The sequence below is a fragment of the Neoarius graeffei genome, chromosome 6 (genome assembly GCF_027579695.1).
Source record: "Neoarius graeffei isolate fNeoGra1 chromosome 6, fNeoGra1.pri, whole genome shotgun sequence".
Taxonomy (NCBI): domain Eukaryota; kingdom Metazoa; phylum Chordata; class Actinopteri; order Siluriformes; family Ariidae; genus Neoarius; species Neoarius graeffei.
In genome coordinates, this window is record NC_083574.1 from 59563513 (window position 1) to 59585069 (window position 21557).

Here is a 21557-nt window from a genome sequence, read left to right on the forward strand (position 1 = left end):
TATAATTCACATAATTCCAGCTTGTTGGAACTGGATACCTTGCAGTCCTCCTCAAAAACATGGCATTTTTATGAACGTCTCAAAGTTTAGGGGAATAAAAGGGTACGAGGCACAGAATAGGAGGGTACAATTAAAAAGGATGAAGCCCTTCATTGTGAACCACAGACGAGAAAAATGGAAAACTGGGTTTATCCGAGACAGTTTGAAAGCATTTGGGGAGGAATTTCCAGTTTATAGTAAACAGCAAAATAGAGTCTGAAGTGATGGCAATCGGTACTAGCCTGGGCCCGCCCATCCTAAGTGTGATGCAACACGAGGGCCTGTTGTGAGCTTAGTCTGGCAAGGCAAGCTATCTCCAGCTCTTCCAAGCTCCCGAAAAATCGGGAACCAATCAACTTTGAGCATCTCCAACGGCCCTGGGTAGAGGCGTGTTCAAGGCAGTGACGTAGTAGAACTGCGACCGGAAGCCATAGATTGTTTACAGAATCTATGCCAGAAGCGCTTCATTCACTAGAAACATTACGAACATGGAGCAGCGGCAAGCCTTTGACACAGCGGTAGATGCTGTATTGAAAGCATTCAACGGGAAGTTCTCATTGAAAACGGAGCAAAGAGCAGCCCTGGAGGTATTTATCTTCTTCCTGTTACTCAAGCAGTTTCCGTCGCGTCACATACGTCAGAGGAAAGAGTGATGTGATTGGTTTAAGCTTCATCACAGCCTTTTCTGGCTTCGACCAGTAGCAAGCTGAGGCATTTCAGGGAGGCGGGTCAACCACGCCTTTGGGAAACGGTTGGGCTTAATATCTTTGCCAGACCAAATGCTCGCAGAGCTGTGAAGTCGCGTTAGCCAGACTAAATCGGTACTACAAATTTTAATAGAACTGCCATATAGTCACAAATCAAAAAGAAATTTGACTTGACAGTGAAACCTCGATATTAAGACCACCATTGGGACAAGGTCGAAGTGGTCTTAATATTGAGGTGGTCTTAATATTGAGTTGGCAAGATATACTGACAGTTGCTGAGCTGTTGCATAGCAACGTGCATGCATGATGTTCTTAATACTGTTGTATTACATGTAATAAATTTATGAACTAGTTTATTGTATTTCATTGATAAATGATTAAATCAACAAGCTAAATTTAAACAAAAGTAGAGCATGTGTGTGTGGTTTGTGCGTCTAGCAAGTACAAATGTACATGTAATACAACATGTAAAAAACAATATAACTAAGTTTTCATTTAAACTTTTAATAAACTTGGAATAGAATTAATCATAATTAAAACCATAAGCCTCGGTCACAACCAGTTGTACGTGCTCCTACGGCCGGTCTACGTGCAAAAGACGCAAGAAACGCACGGAGGGCGCGCGTGTGACGTGCTGATTTTTGAGCCGCAGACCGGCCGCAGAGGTTCTTTGTCATGTCAAACAAACTCTACGGGCGCTTACGTTTTTTTCAGGTTGCAAGACAAACTTACGGCCAACGTGCGTCTTTCTCCACGAACAAAAAAAAAAAACGCAGCGATTTGGGGAAACGCCAAAAATCGCACGGCCAAAAAATCGTACGTCCGGTTGTGACCTAGGCTATACCATTTTTAAATGTAAACCATACAGCAAACTTACACAAGTCATTGAAACAAGAAATTGAAATCTCGTTCTGAATACACTTTCATAATTGGGCCACACCAATTTAATTAGTTGGTTCTCGGAATCGCCGTTTGAAAAAAATGCAAAATGAAAAAAAAAAAATCGAAATCAGACTCCCGCCAACAGGAAAGGTCACGTGATGCCGAAAACCAATCAAATCGCCCCTTTCACTTTAGATAAAGACTTGTGGAAGAAACATGCCTGTGGAGGGGAATCCTACAAAGCCTGTGTTTGTGATTGTTAGGATATTCAGCGAACAGAAGCATAAAATCTTGGACAGGTATGTTGAAATTCTGTTTACTGGTTTGCCTGTATTGTTTGGTCTATTTCCACTGCTAATTTTACCATCAGAGCATTTTTTTAATTTTATTTTTATTTCGCCCGCTTGCTTCATATTTTTCCTGAAAAAAATCCGAGAACCAACTAATTAAATTGGTGTGGCCTTATGACACTTTTAACAACTTGAACTTTTTCTATTTAAATCGATCTACTAAAGCTCACTTCACACCTCGTTGCATAGATTACCTGCGCTTTGCCAATTCCAAACTTTTCTGCTAGCCGACGCTGACTTTTACCCGCACTTTCGTTAATCAGATCAGTTTTTTCTTTCAAAGACGACTCATTGCGTTTTCTACTCATTGTCGTACAAGTCGATCTTAATTTTGCGGCATGACGTAAACCGGATGTCGTGAAAGCTCTTGTGCCCCGTGTTTTGACACGACGGGGGGCGCCCGTATTTTCGAGGTTTAATTACATTGATTTTCGACGGGTAGGACCGAAATTAATGGTCGTAAGGGCCTCTGCATGCTCTTGCGACAAGGCTTTCGCAGATAGCTTTTCGCAGACAGTTGTAATTTATCGTTGAGCGGGGAGTAATAGGCGTGCGCGATGTTATTCACTGCCACAACGCAAGGGGGCGCGAAGTCGCTAGGAGTAGTTGGTGGGTGTGGTTAGTGGAGTGTTTATCCTCCGGTTACTTATAATGACTAGAACTGGAGTCGTATAGATGTACGTACTTCCTCACTTCCTCGATCAACCGCTCTTCGTGCTGCTCCATCTTCGCTCGTGTTTTCAAAAATGGCGGTCGTGAAACCAAACCAAACCGGGAAAGCAGGGAAGCGGAAGTGCGTGTACAGCGGATGTAGAGTGGACCAATCAGAGCCCTCTTGTCTGCGACGCTGTCTGCGAGGCTTCTGCGGTGGTCACAATTTTTGGGAGGTGCGCGCAGAGCGTCTGCGAAGGGGGGGGCTACGCAGACACTATCTGCGACACCGTCTGCGAGGACTTAAATAAATTGGCCTTAACACGCAATATTGAGGTGGTCGCATTATTGAAGGCCGCAACCAATGAAATATATAAGCAAGCAATCGGGACCGTGAAAAACTGTTCGTAATTTTGAAGTGGTCGTAACATGAGGTTTCACTGTATATATTTTTGATGCTTACAAAATCAAGTAACCATCACAATAACTTATCAAAAATATTTAAGTTTCGTATCGTCACATTTCTTCTGGATTCATTATTCAATTTCTGAACAATCGGAGTATCGATCTAATCCTAAAGCTTGTGTAAGAGTGTCTGTAGCGATATCAGATCGTGAACTTGATTCAGGTTTTTTTTTACAACTTTATCCTTCTTTTCTTTGAAAGGAACGGCTCTGTTGCCTTTTGCAGAAGTCTATTCACGTCAGATGAATTCAAATTAGGTCCAAATAGCACGCGATATCCCCTTTCTATTAAGGAGGTTCAGAGTTCAAAAGATTTTCCAGATGTTTTGAAAAAATATATATCCCAGTGTTTTCATTTGGCATTGCACTGTATAAGTTATAATGAGTGAATCTATATTTATCTGACGACAAGTGACAGTTCTTGCAACAGCAGCTGGACAAAAGCAGATACGTATAAACTCGTGTATATATTGATCATTTTAACGATTACCGTTAATATGAACTGCATGACCGATGTCAGGTCTCAATATGTGATGCCTCACCCGTTTACAAGGATACATTGGATTCCGTCGCAAGTCAAAATATAAACAATGCCAATGTGCCAAGCGGGCAGGTTTAACCCAAAACAGGCCGTATACAATAATGAGATCTCATCTCTCATCTCATCTCATTCTCTCTAGCCACTTTATCCTGTTCTACAGGGTCGCAGGCAAGCTGGCGCCTATCCCAGCTGACTACGGGCGAAAGGCGGGGTACACCCTGGACAAGTCGCCAGGTCATCACAGGGCTGACACATAGACACAGACAACCATTCACACTCACATTCACACCTACGGTCAATTTAGAGTCACCAGTTAACCTAACCTGCATGTCTTTGGACTGTGGGGGAAACCGGAGCACCTGGAGGAAACCCACGCGGACACGGGGAGAACATGCAAACTCCGCACAGAAAGGCCCTCGCCGGCCACGGGGCTCGAACCCGGACCTTCTTGCTGTGAGGCGACAGTGCTAACCACTACACCACCGTGCCGCCCCAATAATGGGATAGCGATCGATATTTATAATTTAATATTTAGCCAACCAGCATTTATACACGGACCCATACGCGGACGTATTTCACTTGCCCTGTGTCCGAAATCGCTCACTCGTTCACTACTTCCTAAATAGGGAATTACTGTATAGAGGACTATATAGTGAGCTCATTGGTAAAATGAAAAAAAAAAACGCTTTCGGACACTAGTCCGTCGCGCTGGTATTTACGTCATTACTGTCGCACGCTTTTCCAACATTAATGAATACAAACTACCTGCATCTTTCAGTTTTTTTAAATCAAGGCTGAATACTTTTCTTCTTTGCCGCTGCCTTTTATTAAATCAAATTTGAGACTTTAAATTTGATTTCTTTCAGCGCGACCGCAATGCATGATGGGATATATTGCTTTGGTTAGTGACCATCGGTTGTACAGTACTTTTCATGATGCATTGTGGGATACTTTGAGTGCACTGTATAGGGTGTAAATAATCCTCACGAAGCTTTCGGACAGCACTCCAAAATGGCGTCCTCACTATATAGTGAGTAGGGAGCGATTTCGGACACGGGGCAGGTCATCGTAGTGATGGCTAAAATTACAGGCTTACCTGTGATTCGAGGTCTTTTTGAAAACCAGGCATCTAATGGGCTGCTCTGCTTCTTAGGCCAAGTTTACATTAGACCGTATCTGTCTTGTTTTCTTCGCGGATGCACTGTCCGTTTACATTAAAACGCCTGGAAACGCCGGGAAACGGGAATCCGCCAGGGTCCACGTATTCAATCCAGATCGTGTCTGGTCCGGTGCTGTGTAAACATTGAGAATACGCGGATACGCTGTGCTGAGCTCTAGCTGGCGTCGTCATTGGACAACGTCACTGTGACATCCACCTTCCTGATTCGCTCGCGTTGGTCATGTGACGCGACTGCTGAAAAACGGCGCGGACTTCCGCCTTGTATCACCTTTCATTAAAGAGTATAAAAGTATGAAAATACTGCAAATACTGATGCAAATACTGCCCATTGTGTAGTTATGATTGTCTTTAGGCTTGCCATCCTTCCACTTGCAAGTAATAAGTGATATGCGCTGGGATCTCACACACAGCGGCTCAGTCCCGAATCACTGCTCGTGCGCTTCACTCGCGTGCTCTGTGAGCTGTGCAGGGCCAGAGTGCGCACCCTCCAGAGGGCACTCGCTGTTCAGGGCGGAGTGATTTGGAGCGCAGGATGCCTGCGGAGCCGAGCGTATCCGTGTATTGGTGTTGCTGTGTGCACGCGAATCGTGTATTGGCGTTGCTGTGTGCACGCTAATCGTTTTAAAAACGTTAATCTGATGATCCGCTGATACGGTCTAATGTAAACCCCACCTTAGTCACCGTTCCTAGCCATGTGTTAGTGTAGCGCAATCACAGTACACGTAACATCGTCAACACCTCGTCAGCCAATCGGATTACATCTCAATTACAGCACACGGCAGCATAATGGCTGCCTCCGTTTCCTACGGACGTGTTAGTATCTGGCCATTATTTAGTTGAATAAAACATAGTTTCACATCTCGCACACTGCTCAGTTTTGTACAGATATGCAAACACACATATTTTTTGTTACTCAGTGAAAACTAGGGCGCCGGCTACGGCAAATCGCCGTCTGTAGTAGGACTTGCCGACGACGACCGGCTACTTTTGAGACGCACTGATTTATTACTGATTCAAATATTAATTTTTACTAGCTCATCAGATATTAAAAAATAAATCAACATGAGTCCATGCCCTAGATGATGTACCGGTAAGGTTTTCACCTTGCTGGTTGCTAGCAGCCAAGAAATAGTCCACACAGCCTGTTTTTACGAGACGCTATCGGAGTTTTCCTTTATTTTCCTCTTATTTCAACTGCTGCCTCGTTTTCTCATTTGTTTGACCTGAGAAACAGCCCCCTTCGTAGAAATTCAGACACGCGCTTTTCAAATCTCAGAGAGCCGCAAGCATTTCATCAGATAAGATTCTTCTTCTTCTTTTGGCTGCTCCCGATTAGGGGTCGCCACAGTGGATCTTTCGTCTCCATTGCTCCCTGTCTTCCGCATCCTCCTCTACCACACCTGCCACTTTCATGTCCTCTCTCACCACATCCATGTATCTCCTCTTTGGCCTTCCTCGTTTTCGTGTGCCTGGCAGCTCCATCCTCAACATGCTCTGCATCTCTTCTCAGGATGTGCCCATACCATCTCAGTCTCATCTCTCTTAGCTTAATTCCCAAGCTCTCCACATGTGCCGTCCCTCTGATGCGCTCGTTCCTTATCCTGTCCAACCTCCCATCGCAAACCTTAACATCCTCAACTCCGCCACCTCCAACTTTGCCTCCTGTCTCTTCGTTAAGGGGACGGTCTCCAATCCATACATCACAGCTGGGCTCACTACTGTCTTATACAGCTTACCTTTCACTTTTGCTGGGACTTTCCGATCACAAATGACTCCCGAAATCCTTGGGGAAGGTCAAATCCTTCCCCATTTTCAGGGATGAGAATTTTCCGCGGATCCGCGGAATTCCGAGTTTTTCCCGCTGAAAATGTCATTTTTGTGAAACGTGTAAATCCGTTGAGAAAATTTCGGGGGGGTCGGCGCAAGGCGAGGCCAGGGTTTCCGCGGGTCCTAAAAAAGTCTTAAATACAACTTTCGGTTTTCAAGGCCTAAAAACGTCTTAAATTGTTTGGAATGACTGGAATTTTCGAAAGGAAGGTATTAAATTTAATATTGGACCGAACGAGTGAAATGTCTCCATCCGGTTTGGGGTATTTTTTTTTAATATAATTTTAAAAGTGACCAGCGCACCTTTTGGGGGCAGCAATGGTTCTGTGCGTTCTGTGCATTCTGTAGATCAAGAGCTAACGTTAGGAGGCTACTGGAGGCAGTGTAGTGTGGTGGGTGTGAAGAGTGAGAGATGCGTGGGTAGTTTACGCGAGCGCTAGAAAGCGTTGATAATTATGGGAAGATGTCTGTTTAACGACAAGTGGTTGGGGGATGACAAATACCCCCAAAATAAGGAGAAGAATCGTTTGCGATAAAAAGCGCTGGATTGCACAAATGTGTTTAAAGCCGGTACCGCAGCGCTGGAGACACGGCAGGCTGGGAAACTGGCTTTTCACGGATACGAGGCGCGCGTGTGTGTTAGAGGTGAAGCACTCCGGAGTGAAACGCAGGGGGGTTCGCGCATGCGCACAAGAGTCAGGTGGAAAATGGGGCTTATAGCATAATTTTTTTACATAATTAACATTTGTTTAATGTCTCATCTCATTCTCATTGTCTGTAGCCGCTTTATCCTGTTCTCCAGGGCCGCAGGCAAGCTGGAGCCTATCCCAGCTGACTACGGGCGAAAGGCGGGGTACACCCTGGACAAGTCACCAGGTCATCACAGGGCTGACACATAGACACAGACAACCATTCACACTCACACTCACACCTACGGTCAATTTAGAGTCACCAGTTAACCTAACCTGCATGTCTTTGGACTGTGGGGGAAACCGGAGCACCCGGAGGAAACCCATGCGGAAACCCACGGGGAGAACATGCAAACTCCGCACAGAAAGGCCCTCGCCGGCCACGGGGCTCGAACCCGGACCTTCTTGCTGTGAGGCGACGGCGCTAACCACTACACCACCGTGCCGCCTTATTTGTTTATTGTACCAAGTTTAATATAAGTATATAAACAACCTTTATTTCAAAACTCAATTAAAAAGAACTCCAGAAAATACAATAATTCTAAATATAGTACAATATAAATAATTTGTACAAAAAGTTTAGTTTTATTACTTATCGTCTACAACAGTGTTTTTAATATAATAATAAGAATAATATTAACAGCCACTAATAATAATTAGTAGTAATAGTAATTATTATTGATTATTAATCATTACTACTTATGAATTAGTGATTAAGTACTAGGGATTATTAAATGCTATAAAAGTAAGTTTATAAACGTTTTAAACCATCATTGAATTTGAAAACATTCATATATTCATATATATATATATATATATATATATATATATATATATATATATGTGTGTGTGTGGGAAAGTTGGCAGACATTTCAGAGCTTTTTTAAATGTCCCATTCTCATCCCTGCGTTTTCCTGCATAGTTGACCCCAGGTACTTGAATTCACCAACTTTCTTTACGTCTACTCCTTGCATCTTCATTTTGCTCCCATGGCTCTCGGAGACGGGCAGTGCATTTTGCCTTGGAAGCATCGGATAAGATAGATAAGGTAATCTTTTTTTTTTTTTTTTTTTTTCTGACTTGAGAATGTCTTGGTAATTGGTTTACTCTCTAGTGAGCCGTGTTTTTTTTTTTTTTAAACGGGGACAGGAGAAAAGAGTGGAAACCATACGTACTGCAATACCTTGTATTCAAGTAGACGGTGTGAATTGGTTCTAATATTACTTCCCCAATGCAACACTAAACCCAAGACTATGCGTAACAGAGTGCGTGTTGCTTTCCCTTCACTTAACTTTACCCGTGAAAGTTTCACTCGAGGTTATCAGGTGGTGACTTGATAAACACAAGTAGTGAAGTACGACTCCAAAAACGTAAACGAGGGGCTTCCAAGGCAAAATGCGTTGCCTGTCTCCGAGAGCCATGGGAGCAATATTGGTCATCCTTTCTTGGAGGGAGGGATGGCATGCGCTCTCTCTCTCTCTCTCTCTCTCTCTCTCTCTCTCTCTCTCTCTCTCTCCACCTCTCAATCACAGGGACACTAGCCAATCATCGCCATCTGTAAGCTCATGTATTCCGCATAGAGGGTAGATAGCGCTTTTCCTCTGACGGTGTTCTGCTGCCCTGTGATGCAGCATAAGCAGCAGTTTAAAAAAAAATATGGTTGGCTGGCTTCATGTTCATGCTTTAATATTTAGTAAAAAAAAAAAAATACACAAGAAGCTATGCATTTGTGGTTGAATCGCAGATGTTTTTCTGCACTACTTGTGAAGACACGAGGCAGCTCTGTTATGCTAAATATTCTATCTGAGTTGCGCAAAAAAAAAAGGAAGTAATTTAAAGGAACAGTCCACCGTACTTCCATAATGAAATATGCTCTTATCTGAATTGAGACGAGCTGCTCCGTACCTCTCCGAGCTTTGTGCGACCTCCCAGTCAGTCAGACGCAGTCAGACGCGCTGTCATTCCTGTTAGCAATGTAGCTAGGCTCAGCATGGCCAATGGTATTTTTTGGGGCTGTAGTTAGATGCGACCAAACTCTTCCGTGTTTTTCCTGTTTACATAGGTTTATATGACCAGTGATATGAAACAAGTTCAGTTACACAAATTGAAACGTAGTGATTTTCTATGCTATGGAAAGTCCGCACTATAATGACAGGCGTACTAACACCTTCTGCAGATATCAATGCGCTGTCGAAGCGCACAGAAGGTGTTAGTACGCCTGTCATTATAGTGCGGACTTTCCATAGCATAGAAAATCGCTACGTTTCAATTTGTGTAACTGAACTTGTTTCATATCACTGGTCATATAAACCTATGTAAACAGGAAAAACACGGAAGAGTTTGGTCGCATCTAACTACAGCCCCAAAAAATACCATTGGCCATACTGAGCCTAGCTACATTGCTAACAGGAGTGACAGCGCGTCTGACTGACTGGGAGGTCGCACAAAGCTCGGACAGGTACGGAGCAGCTCGTCTCAATTCAGATAAGAGCATATTCCATTATGGAAATACGGTGGACTGTTCCTTTAAGAGTTGCCCCAGAAGATGGCTGATTTTTCTTGGATCGCAGGGAAGAAATAGATGAAAATGTAACTAAATAAATAAAAATCTGAAACATTGGATCGCTGTTTAAAGGGATCGTTCAGCGGATTTACTCTTAGTTGTGTTAAGTAAAAGTATTTGTAGATTTCAAGTCAAACCTTCATTTTCGGAGACCATAGAGTGTTCTAGAAAAATAAATTTTTATTAAAATACCAGACGGGCCTCCTGCGGAAGTGACGCATGCGATGATGTGGTGTGGTGGAAGCTTGGAGCAACTCGGCTGTTTATATCCTCCGCTTCCATCGTGGTTTTGTTGGTAGAGTTTGAACGGATCATCTAATGATGAGACGCTTTCATCTCCCAACAAAGAACACTGGATAAGCTTGTCTTCGAAGCCAACTGTCTCTGTCTGGATTTCAACACTGACTGGTTCATCAGTTTGCACAGCAACATCCCTCTTTCTGGTCAGTTCACGTTCCGAGTATATAAATGAAAACGAAACAAACTACCATGAAATAAAACTGCGGAAATGTGAAATGAGCGAGCTTCATGCAAAACATTCTGAGTAATTCTCTTATTTGGAGTGCAGTCGACCGTACCTGAAGCTCAATCGAATGCTCCGTCTCTTGTGATTGTTCTTTAACGTCGGTGTTTTCTTTGTTACCCGTATTTTCTTCCAGTACACGCTGAAAAGCCGACAACGCACCGGAATGCCGATTACAATTCACCAGGTCAGACACCGATAATGTGATATCAGGAATCAGGAATCCCTCGCATTGCGAGTATGATTGCCCGTTGGTCATCATTTGTGAGTCCTCTGGTGGCTCACAAGGCCGATGCGGGACGCACACAACCGTCGACAGGCCGGGCACGCGAAAGAAGTGGTCGTTGAGGGAGGAGCCCTTTCACGGGCCTTGCGGTTTTGGCGCTTCTCCTCACAACGGTCACGTCTGACAGACTCAAAGGAGGCAACACCATCAGGTATTTGCCCCTCCACTTCGTGCGGTCAGAGGCAAGTTCTTCCCAGTTATCTGGGTTGATCTTACAGGCTTTCAAGTTGGCCTTGAGGTTGTCTTTGAATCGCTTCCTTTGCCCTCCAACTGATCTTTCTCCAGAGCTAAGCTCACCATAGAGGATTTGCTTTGGTAAGCGCGAGCTGTCCATTCTAAGAACATGCCCTGACCAGCGGAGTTGGTTTTGAACTACCATGGCCTCTACGCTTGAGCAGTTGGCTTCCTCTAGAATGCTTGTATCGGTTCGGTGATCCGTCCAACTTATGCCGAGAATGCGACGCAAGCAGCGTTGGTGATACTTTTCAAGGGCCTTTAGATGACGCCTGTATGTGGTCCAAGACTCGGAGCCAAACAAGAGGGAGGGTAAGACCACCACCTTATAGATCTTCACTTTAGTCTCGATGTGTATGCCTCTGTGTGTATGATTGTGAACCATCAATGTAATATACGGTGTTGTCGTCTCTGCTGACGCTCAACACTGCATCAGTGGACTTTTGGAGCTGAACGATGGGCGAATATTGTTGGCACGGCATCGCCTTCTAGCGTTCTTTTTATTCTGGAAGCCCCCATGAAACTTGCAACTTGAAAATTCCGTTGATTCATCGAAACGGGATGATTCAGAATGTTCGGAGGATAAGTACAGCACCGCAGGCAGATTGTTCTGAGGTGTTCCAATGGCATGAATCCATTTCTTGTGAATAGTCAGACGATTCTGGCCAGGTAAACAGTGAAAGGATATCTTCTCATCCTTCTTTTTAGCATCATTTTGGCATTTACATGCCGCGCAATGAGGCATACTTATTTATTTCAAGGTGCCCTTCCACCAAAAACGTTGAATACTGGCTCTTTTTGAAATACTATAGTTCAGTGGTTCTCAAACTTTTTTCACCAAGTACCACCTCAGAAAATACTTGGCTCTCCAAGTACCACCATAATGATCAACATTAAAATACAGTAGCGTAGTCGGCCTAAGTATTCATTAAAAACAAGGCGGAGGTTTTATTTAACAAGTATATTTAATATTGTTGGCCACTGTAACATTACACACAGTACTTTGAACAGTAACACTGTGTTTAAATATAGGAAAATAAAACACTGTCCTTAAATAATGAATCAAATAAAATTAATTGCACATAAAAGTGAAATAAACATTGTACTAAAATAAATATTAAAAGACAGTTCTTAAAGATTAAATGAAAATGTACTTAAGTTAAATAACTGTACTGTACTTAAATGCGGCCAGGGCAGCTCCTCTGTCCCGCTCCAAATGAATTCCAGTTTTATGTATTTTTCGTCATACTTCATCCTCACTGGTTTCTGTAAGCATGCACCTATACCGATACTGGCATCGGCATCGGCCCCAATACTCCACTAATATACTCATACTCGTACTTGTCAAACAGTTGCCAATACCATGAACCGATACCAGTGCCGATCCCATGCGCCGATACCAATGTTCCCCGCAGCGCTTTTTGTTCCATTCGAGAGAGAGGAAAAAAAACTGAAGCATTGTTGAGCTCAGGCTTGAGCATAATATGATAGGCTATACCATGCGCCGATAGTGTTCCGTGAAGCGCCTTTTGCCAGCGTCCGTTCGAGGAAAAAAAGCCTCTCCCAGGAAAAAAATTGTAAATCTCAAGCATTGAGCGTAGGCTAATTTCGTCAGAAGACAAAAAAAATTGTTCGACAACAACCCATTTTTCCATGACGAAGATGTGTTTGCGTAGTCATGAAACAGTGCCGTCACAACATCTTTCCCCAACACTGTCATTTTAAACATCTCTCCACACTCCACTCCCTTTCGCTGCCATACGCAGATAGGCCTACGCCAAGATCCCCAACGTTGTCCTTTTTTAATGTTGGCTATTCGCCTAGGTAAGGGTTTTGTAGGACAGGCTACTCACTAACAAACAAATGAAAATCGGATTTTTGTATAGGTGAATCCAACCGGCAGAGTTTTTAAGTACGAGTCCAACCGGGAGAGTTTAAGAGTGAAGAGTGAGAGAGAGAGCTTTAAGAAATGGCTGATTGAGTTTTCCAACTTGTTTCAGTTGAGGGCAACGCTAAGACCAAGGAAATTGACATCCCATCTACAGGTATGGAGCTCCACGAGCATGGGACGCGATGTTGCGAATGGACAGCAACAGCGTCTGCCTAACAAGTTCTGCGACTGAACAAGAGCGTGCTCGAGGCATTCAACTCTCCTGCAGCACACAGCAGGATGTGCGTACATGCACATGAGAGGAAGGGGGGGGGGCATATTTTAGTCTGCATTACTGGCGATGGAAATTAAATAATACATCATCGCCGGCCGCCACTGTTATCTTGTGCGCTCTCTGTGATGTTGCGATGGTCACTGCTCCTCCCTTTCACGCCCTTGTCTTGTTGCTAAATGTAATTGGAGTAGTTTAAGCGCACCACCAGAACAACCCTTAAGTCAACCAAGATCGCAATGTTGCGGAAGGCCGATGATAGAGGGGGTAAGTGACCAGCGGAGTGAAATGATCACGCTGCATGTGGTAACTCACTGCTCTCTCCTCCCTTCATCAACAATCGGTCTTACATGTTGCAAGAGTGCAAGTCTTTCTTGACTTCGAAAGTTGGACATTGTAATCTAATCCAAATAAATAGCAGCCTTTTTCAGAAATTGCAGAAGCTAAATATTTAATTCTTTGTGTAGGCTATTTGCAATGAGTGTAGTTTTCTGGGAGTGAATGTTGCGCGACAATCGAGAGAGGTTGCACACGGAAGCGCAGATAGCCTTGTAGTCCACGTTACACTGCCAGCAGACAGCGCCTCTTCATTTCACGGTAGCGCTTCTTTTGCAACATTATGTAGGCCTAGTAGCCTAGCGCAGCAGCGCTTAGGTTTTGCAACATTATTGTAACAATGTTGCATAAGATAAGCGCTACCGTGAAGAGGCGCTGTCTGGCTGTGTGACGTGGACTCAAGGCTACTCTGCGCTTCTGGAGCAGCGGAGATTGTCAATGTGAACCCGTGTGCATGATCACTCCAGTTAGAAAACATCAACAGTATCGGTATCGGTAGTACTCGGTATCGGCAAGTACTGAAATGATAGTACTCATACTCGTATCGGTTTTCACAAATGTGGTATTGGTGCATCTCTAGGTTTCTGCCGTTTGCTAGCAGTTCTGGGGCTGGTTTTGCCACTGTCGTTAGCATCCGCGCTCGGCTCACACACGTCCTCTTTCCTCTTCAGTTCTCCCTCTCTCCTGATCCACGCTCCCATTCGCGGATTTAAGCCACGACAGTAATTTTGTCGTACTCGTCATAATTAGCAAAGCCACCTCCACCTTTTCCCATCACAGCCTAGTCTACCAATGGCGGATAACCGTCTGTCAGCGGAACCGGCGGGAATGCGTACGTACGCTACATATGGCTACCCAGAAGCACTTGCAAACTTTTTAAAATTATTAACTTAATTTGTATCTCCTTTCATTTTCTTGTCATCGGTTGATAAGATATTTTCATCCATTTGGATATTATGGATAGTATTTCACTTTTTTTTAAATTTATATTTAATTAAGTGATTCTTTGGCGTACCACTAGAATGGAGCCCATGTACCACTAGTGGTACGCGTACCACAGTTTGAGAATCACTGCCATAGTTCACTCCGAGTTGCATATGCATGCTGCATGTGAAAATGTAATTCTACTCCCATTCCCTGTATTAGCTTATGAAAGAAAATAGTCGGAAAAACGAGCAGATCTGAAAAAGCCCTACGATCTTGCGTCACTTCATAAATTAGTATTCATGGCTTCGCCCACCTTGGCTTGCGACCGCGCACGGGAAGGAAGTTCGGATTTAAACGCGAGGAGAGATAGCAGAGACAGTGTTGCCAGATTGGGCGGTTTTAAGTGCATTTTGGCGGATTTGAACATATTTTGGGCTGGAAAACGTCAGCAGTATCTGGCAACACTGAGCAGAGCCCATCTCGTCAGTAGCTAACGAAGAGGACCTAACAGCGAGTTGAAAACATGTCTGAACAAGTTCGTGCCTGTGTTATTTGTGGCAGTAACACATCAACATTGCATTTCTTGCCCAAGATAGAAGAGGTGAAGAAGAAATGGTTGGAATTTATCTTTGGAACACCACCAGCGAAGTATAATGCAATGTTAGTACTGTGTTCTGATCATTTCAACCACAGTGACTTTTCAAACTTGGGTGCCTTCAGTCGTGGTTTTGCTTCGAGGTTGTTTTTAATACCTGGATCTGTACCGTCAAGACGATCGACCACCAGCTCACAAGCTGTAAGTAAAACATGAACTTTTTGTTCGAAGGTTTTTGTTACAAAATAGCATGTTCATATTCTCCACGTTAGCATGCATGACATGGTCACAAGCTAGGCAGGGATGAGAGTTTTCCGCTTTTTCTGAGGAAAAAAACGACCTTTTTATATTATGCCAAATCCATTGAGAATTTTTTTTAAAATTAATTTCGGGGGGTTGGGGTATGTTCCTTCATGCTGTTCAAACTTTATTAACTCCAACGATGTTTAAACATTATTTGTAAGTCGCCATCTTTAGTCTCGTTTAAATCTCGTTGAATGTTATGTAAAATTCGTGTTATCTACATTGTTATTGGTCAAAACATCGACGTCGAGACCATAATAGCCAATCAAAACAGTTTTTACAAAGACATCCACATTTTTTTTTTAAGTCACTCGTTCATTTTATTCATTTGTTTGTTCAGTAAAAACCCAAACATTTGTTGAATTTTTCTTATTTCCTCGCATCGCACCTCAATGACATCAGCGCGCGGTATTTTTCCCTTCGCGGTTTGTTCCTTCTCTCTCGCCGTAGTAAGACACCCACATCCGCTTGTTCTGACCCACTGGAGGTAGCGTCACAGTGCTGTTAGCCAATCAGAGGTAACACGTTTACATGTCATGAATATTAATGAGCAAGAGCTGAAATCCTGTCGTTCTCCCGCTACCCACTCCTCCACCAAACTAGAACAGCCTGAAACCGGAGAACCAGCATTTTTTTCACCAAAACCGGCTCACAGGGCATTCACTCATACTAGAGACCACCGCACAATTAATGAAAAAACAATCCAAGGAGACCTTTAAAAACCTATCAGTTCAGTAAAAACACTTGTAAAACTAGCAAAACCATGATGCAAGCAAAAAATTTCAACAGCCGAGTTGCTCCAAGCTTCCACCACGCCACATCATCGCATACGTCACTTCCACAGGAAGCCCGTCTGGTATTTTAATAAAAATAAATTTTTCTAGAACACTATTTCGTCTCCGAAAATGAATGAATGACTGTTGAAATCTACAAATACTTTTACTTAACGTAAGTTTAAGAGTAAATCCGTTGAAGGATCCCTTTAAAACCGTGACGTATCTTAAATCCACTTGAAAAAGGACTTTTGGAAAGAGTAGTGCGTCACTCATACCTGGCATTAAAGGGCATATTCTGGACCAATTTCATTTTTTTATTTTATTTTTTTTAATATGAAAGTATGTCCCTTTACACACTCATCCAGAAGGGTAATTTTGCACAAGGCCATCTGTCTACAGCAGAAAAAATAAAATCACAAAACGCGTCTGGAAAAATCCCAAGGGAGTCTGGAGCCAGATTCATGACGTTACCTGCGGAAGCGCCAGCAGGCTGCAAGAGTTTTGCACGGTTTCAGTGCACAGCCTGTGTAGACCAAGCGCTCCCATTTCTCTCTCATTGTCCGGTCTTTTGGGAAACGATGAGTACTAATCCCATCATGATTGGTGTTGCTACACCCTCCTACGATACATCTGTTAACCGTTTTAATAATTACGCGATAACGTTGAAGAAATTTGCAGAAAACCACCAGGTCGTTTTCTCATAAACAAACCAGCGCTGACGTAGGATTCAGAGGGAGGCGTCCCGCACGCGACGTCACGAAAATCAGTGTTTGCCGGGAAATCCAAATGCCAAGTTTTTTCAGAGGTGGACCAATTCGCCTCAAATGGCTTGATTTCAACTGAATTTTTCTGGTATTGCGCAAGGTAAAAAAAATTGCAGAGAATGCAGAATGTTACAGATATTTGACCAAAGTTTAATATAAAATACGATTGATCTTGCTCCTGAATTTACCCGTGATATGCACCTTAACGTGTCCTGGGTGGCTCACAAGTGGACACTCGTAGTATATTCGTTCACTCCTGGCTTTATGGGCTGCATCTTCAGTGACCACTTGTGATCAGATTTCACACCCTGGAGAAAGGCTGTCCGACACAGATATTACATCAGTCTTGTGCTGCAATTATTTTCAGGCAGAAATGCCCCATGAATAGGATCTCATATACCTATGTGCACTGTTTCAAATGATTTAATCATGTACTCTGCTATAACAAAACTTGTACGTGAATGAGAGATGTGACGAAATTATGAATAGCACCTGGCAGCCTTGTAGTACTCGAGTCCAACTCGTGCCTTAATTTTAAGGACTTGTGACTTGACTTGAGCGCTGATGACTCAGACTTGTGTATTAACTGCAATAATTTGGCATATTTATATTTATATCTACTAGGGTGATCCCCCAATTTTTTTTTTTTTAGGATTTTGTTACGACCACCTTACCTTTTTTTTACATTGCCTAAAAGCAGTTATTGTGCGAAATTTGGTTAAGATTGAACAATGTTTAGAGGTGCCACAAAGTAGAGGTCTGAGCGGGACAGAATTTTCAGTCCCGCTCCCGCATTGTGCAGTCCCGCTCCCGCAAAGAATTATGATTTTCAGTCCCGCTCCCGCCCGCGCCTGCCATATTTTGTCCCGCTCCCGCCCGCAAATCCCGCATGATGCACACGTTCGCGTTATTTCTCACGAAGGTTCTTGTCATTGGTTTGGGGAATTAAACATGCTGAGCTTAGCTGAGCTCTCCACTGACCGATCCTTCACCAAGCGCACGTAGCGAGGGTGCGCGTTGCCAGGCGGCATGCGCAGCTGAGGCTTTACAGAGATACCCAACACACCTACCAAAATCTACAGTGGATATTAAGAATATTGTACATTGCACATAGCTTATATGTCACTCCTCACATTTACATTCTAGGAAATACAAATAGGCCTATAAGAAATTAATATAATTTAAAGACACAGCGTGATGCTGCCCCGCCCCCTACTTTGAGTGGATTTGAGCATAAATATCTACAGCTCACGTTCAGGGGTGCGTTTCCTGAACAACCAACCACGAGTGAGAACGACTTCCACGAGTGAGAACAACTTCCAAATGTCTGATTTCAGGACTCTTGACTTTTTAACGGTAAATGTACCTCTTTTTAAAGCAGCACTTACTTCTGAAGCACTGTGAGCTTCACTAGAGGAGCTCTGCTCTTCTGCCATGATCGGAGATCTCAAACGCGGAAGAGCGGAAAGGAATCGGAAACGTACGCGAGATTAGACCACATCCGCAAATTTAGGCATCTTAAAATGTTTTTATTAATGCCAAATAAAATATCCAGCACAAATTATATATGATAGACATAAATTAATAATTTATAAATTTTATTTTAAACACGTTTTTAGTTAGCGGGACTGCAGCTTATCACCTCTCCCGTCCGCTCCCGCATTGTGCACTCCCCTTCCTGCCCACGCCCGCAATGAGTTTTCAAAATTTGTCCCGCACCGCACTGCTTTGCATCGGGTCCCGCGGGACTCCCGCGGGAGTGCAGGGCTCTATCACAAAGCCATTAAAGTTTTCACTCAAGACACAATATAAAATAATGTGGCTTATTAACTGTTTCATATTAATACAAACAGTACAGTAATATAACTTCCTGTGTTCAAAGTAACAATAGCTATTACTTGTCTGTGATTTTCTAAACCCTTCGGTATTATGGTATCTTGTGGAGATAAAAGAACACACTAAGGACTTCCCTAGCAGAAGGAAGCTTTCTCCCAGACAGTTCCTTGGAAGTGGGACCAATTAACCAAACATAATTGTCCTTTCTGGTGTTGTGCTTTGCACCACCGGTACTACTTGTATTACTGTTGCTAGCCATCTGAAAAACAGAAAGAAAAACATTCACAACTTCATCAGCATATTACGATCAGTGCTCATTGTTTAAGAACCCCTTAGTGCATGAAAGTTAACCTTCTATCAGTCTATAAACTCTTCCTGCCTCTTCTTTTTCATAGAAGTGGCATATTCCCTCTAGAACTGTGACTTTTTGGGGGTTTGAGATCTTCTCTGCAACAGTCTACGCACCAACTAATGTTAATGGCTTAACCCGATTTGCAACCTCGCGTGGGGCCTCTAAATATTAACCAATTTTTCTGAAATGTTGCTTGTTGCCTTCTTTTAGCCTATGTAAAAAAATGGTAGGGTGGTCGGAATGTTTTGGTAAAAAAAAATGTTCCCATACATTTCGGGACCACCCTAATATCTACATTAATTTTTATACTAATTTCGTGCAAGAGGACACACATTCACCTGTTCAGGAACAAACTAACGTGAATGGCGCTAAAATGTCTGGAGAGAAGCCCCTCAGATTGTCCGCTTTGCTTATACAGACTTCTCGTGCAGTGGGAAAAAATGCACTGCTGTGTGTTCCATATGTAGAAGAACTATCGAGGAGACGACGGGGACGACCTCGAACTTCAATCGTCATTTGGCGAGACTCCACCCAGAGAAGGAAGTGACACGCTGTGTTCATTGCTCTGTTGATAGTGGGCGGGGCTTGCTTGCTGAGCGATGAACTAGCTAGTGTTAACCCTCTCTCATGTTATTTGCCCTGTTGATAGTGGGTGGGGCTTGCTGAGCAATGAACAAGCTTTTTTATCCGTAGCCTGTTAACTAAAATGGGGCAGTAACGTTAGTCCAACACAGCAGCAGAGACGCTTTCACGTCTTTATTTTATTTTTTCTCCTTTTTTATTTTTACTTTTTTTCTGTGTGTTTGTGTAGTTTGATGTTTATTTGAGTGTTTTGTCCGCCGGTTGTGGTGTAGCTCCGGACCCAGTTTTGGGTGTCGGTTCCCTCCAGGCCTTGGTTTGCTGTGGGTGATGCCTGTGCTCCTAGCTCTGGACTGCAGTGAGCTCGTTGCTCATTTTAACATCGTGGTTGTCCAGCGCTCTGTGCTTTAGTGCTTGGCGTGATGTTCCGAGCGATGTTGCTCGGTGGCATCGCGGCGGCTGCGCAGGCGGTTTGAGACACACCAGCGCTCTGCGTGGCGGTGCTTCTGTGTTCGCTTTGTGGATCCATGGCGTGGTGTTCGAGCGATGTTGCTGGCGGTGTCACGGTGGCTGTGCTGGCGGTGTGGGACTTGTTTTCGTGTGCCTTTTGGTGGGACTGTGGCTGCTACACCACTGGAATGACATCTTGACCCCTATTTGGTGGCCGTTTTTTTCTAATCTGTCTATAATTGTAAAGCGACCTTGGGTTTTTAGAAAGGCGCTATACAAATTGGACCTATTATTATTATTTCTTCACGTAAAGGCAGCAACAGCCACCATCAGATGGTGTAGTTGGAGTCTTGTTCTCAGACTCGACTTGGTAATTTATTCATTTTCTTTAATGACTTGGACTTGAACGCTGGGGATTCGAGACTGGACTCGAATACGAGATTTAGTGACTTGACTACAACACTGGCAGCTGGTTTCTTCTCTGCTGTAATAGCATCGTCTTTATTGATTAACCTAGTGACAGAGCTCTGCTGTTCAGCATGATTTCCAAACAGTCTCATAATGAGTATTTATTTTTTTGGCGGTGTGGTTTCCATCAAATCCTGCGCTCTGATTGACTGGCGAGCGGGTCCATATCCTACGGAACGGACCCCAGTTACAGACCCCGGTTACGGACCACTGGCGACTCGCTCGTTCACAGCAACAAATATATATATATAAATATATATATATATATATATATATATATATATATATATATATATATATATATATAAAAAATCTCCTTCTCACCCCCGGCGGGGGGGTGGTATCCATGTCATCCTCAAGCTCGGGTCCTCTACCAGAGGCCTGGGAGTTTGAGGGTTCTGCGCAGTATCTTCGATGTTCCTAGGACTGCGCTCTTCTGGACTGAGGCTTCAGATGTTGTTCCTGGGATTTGCTGGAGCCACTCTCCCAGTTTGGGGGTTACTGCCCCAAGTGCCCCCACTACCACGGGGACCACGCAACCCTTGACCTTCCACATCCATTCCAGCTGCTCTTTCAACCCTTGATACTTCTCAAGTTTCTCATGTTCCTTCTTCCTGATGTTGGCGTCAGCTGGGATCGCCACATCTATCACCACCACCCTCTTCTGCTCTTTGTCCACCACCACTATGTCCGGTTGGTTAGCCAGGATCTGTTTGTCAGTCTGGAAGCTGAAGTCCCACAGAATCTTGGCCCTGTTGTTCTCAGCCACCTTCTGTGGTATGGCCCATTGGGACTTGGGTATTTCTATTCCATACTGGTTGCAGATGTTCCTGTATACTATCCCAGCCACTTGGTTGTGCCTCTCCATGTACGCTGATCCAGCTAGCATCTTACACCCTGCTACTATGTGCTGGACTGTTTCAGGGGCTTCTTTGCACAGTCTGCATCTTGGGTCTGATCTACTCTGGTAGATCCTGGCCTCTATGGCTCTTGTGCTTATGGCCTGTTCTTGTGCTGCCATGATTAGTGCCTCTGTGCTGTCTGTCAGTCCTGCATTATCCAGCCACTGGTAG

At 43.8% G+C, this 21557-nt stretch overlaps 1 protein-coding gene across 1 annotated transcript in view; it reads left to right on the top strand.

The window, feature by feature from the left end:
* ranbp10 (RAN binding protein 10) overlaps positions 1 to 21557 on the top strand; it is a 182626-nt gene that overhangs the window by 103754 nt on the left and 57315 nt on the right. The gene's annotated exons all lie outside the window — the stretch shown is intronic.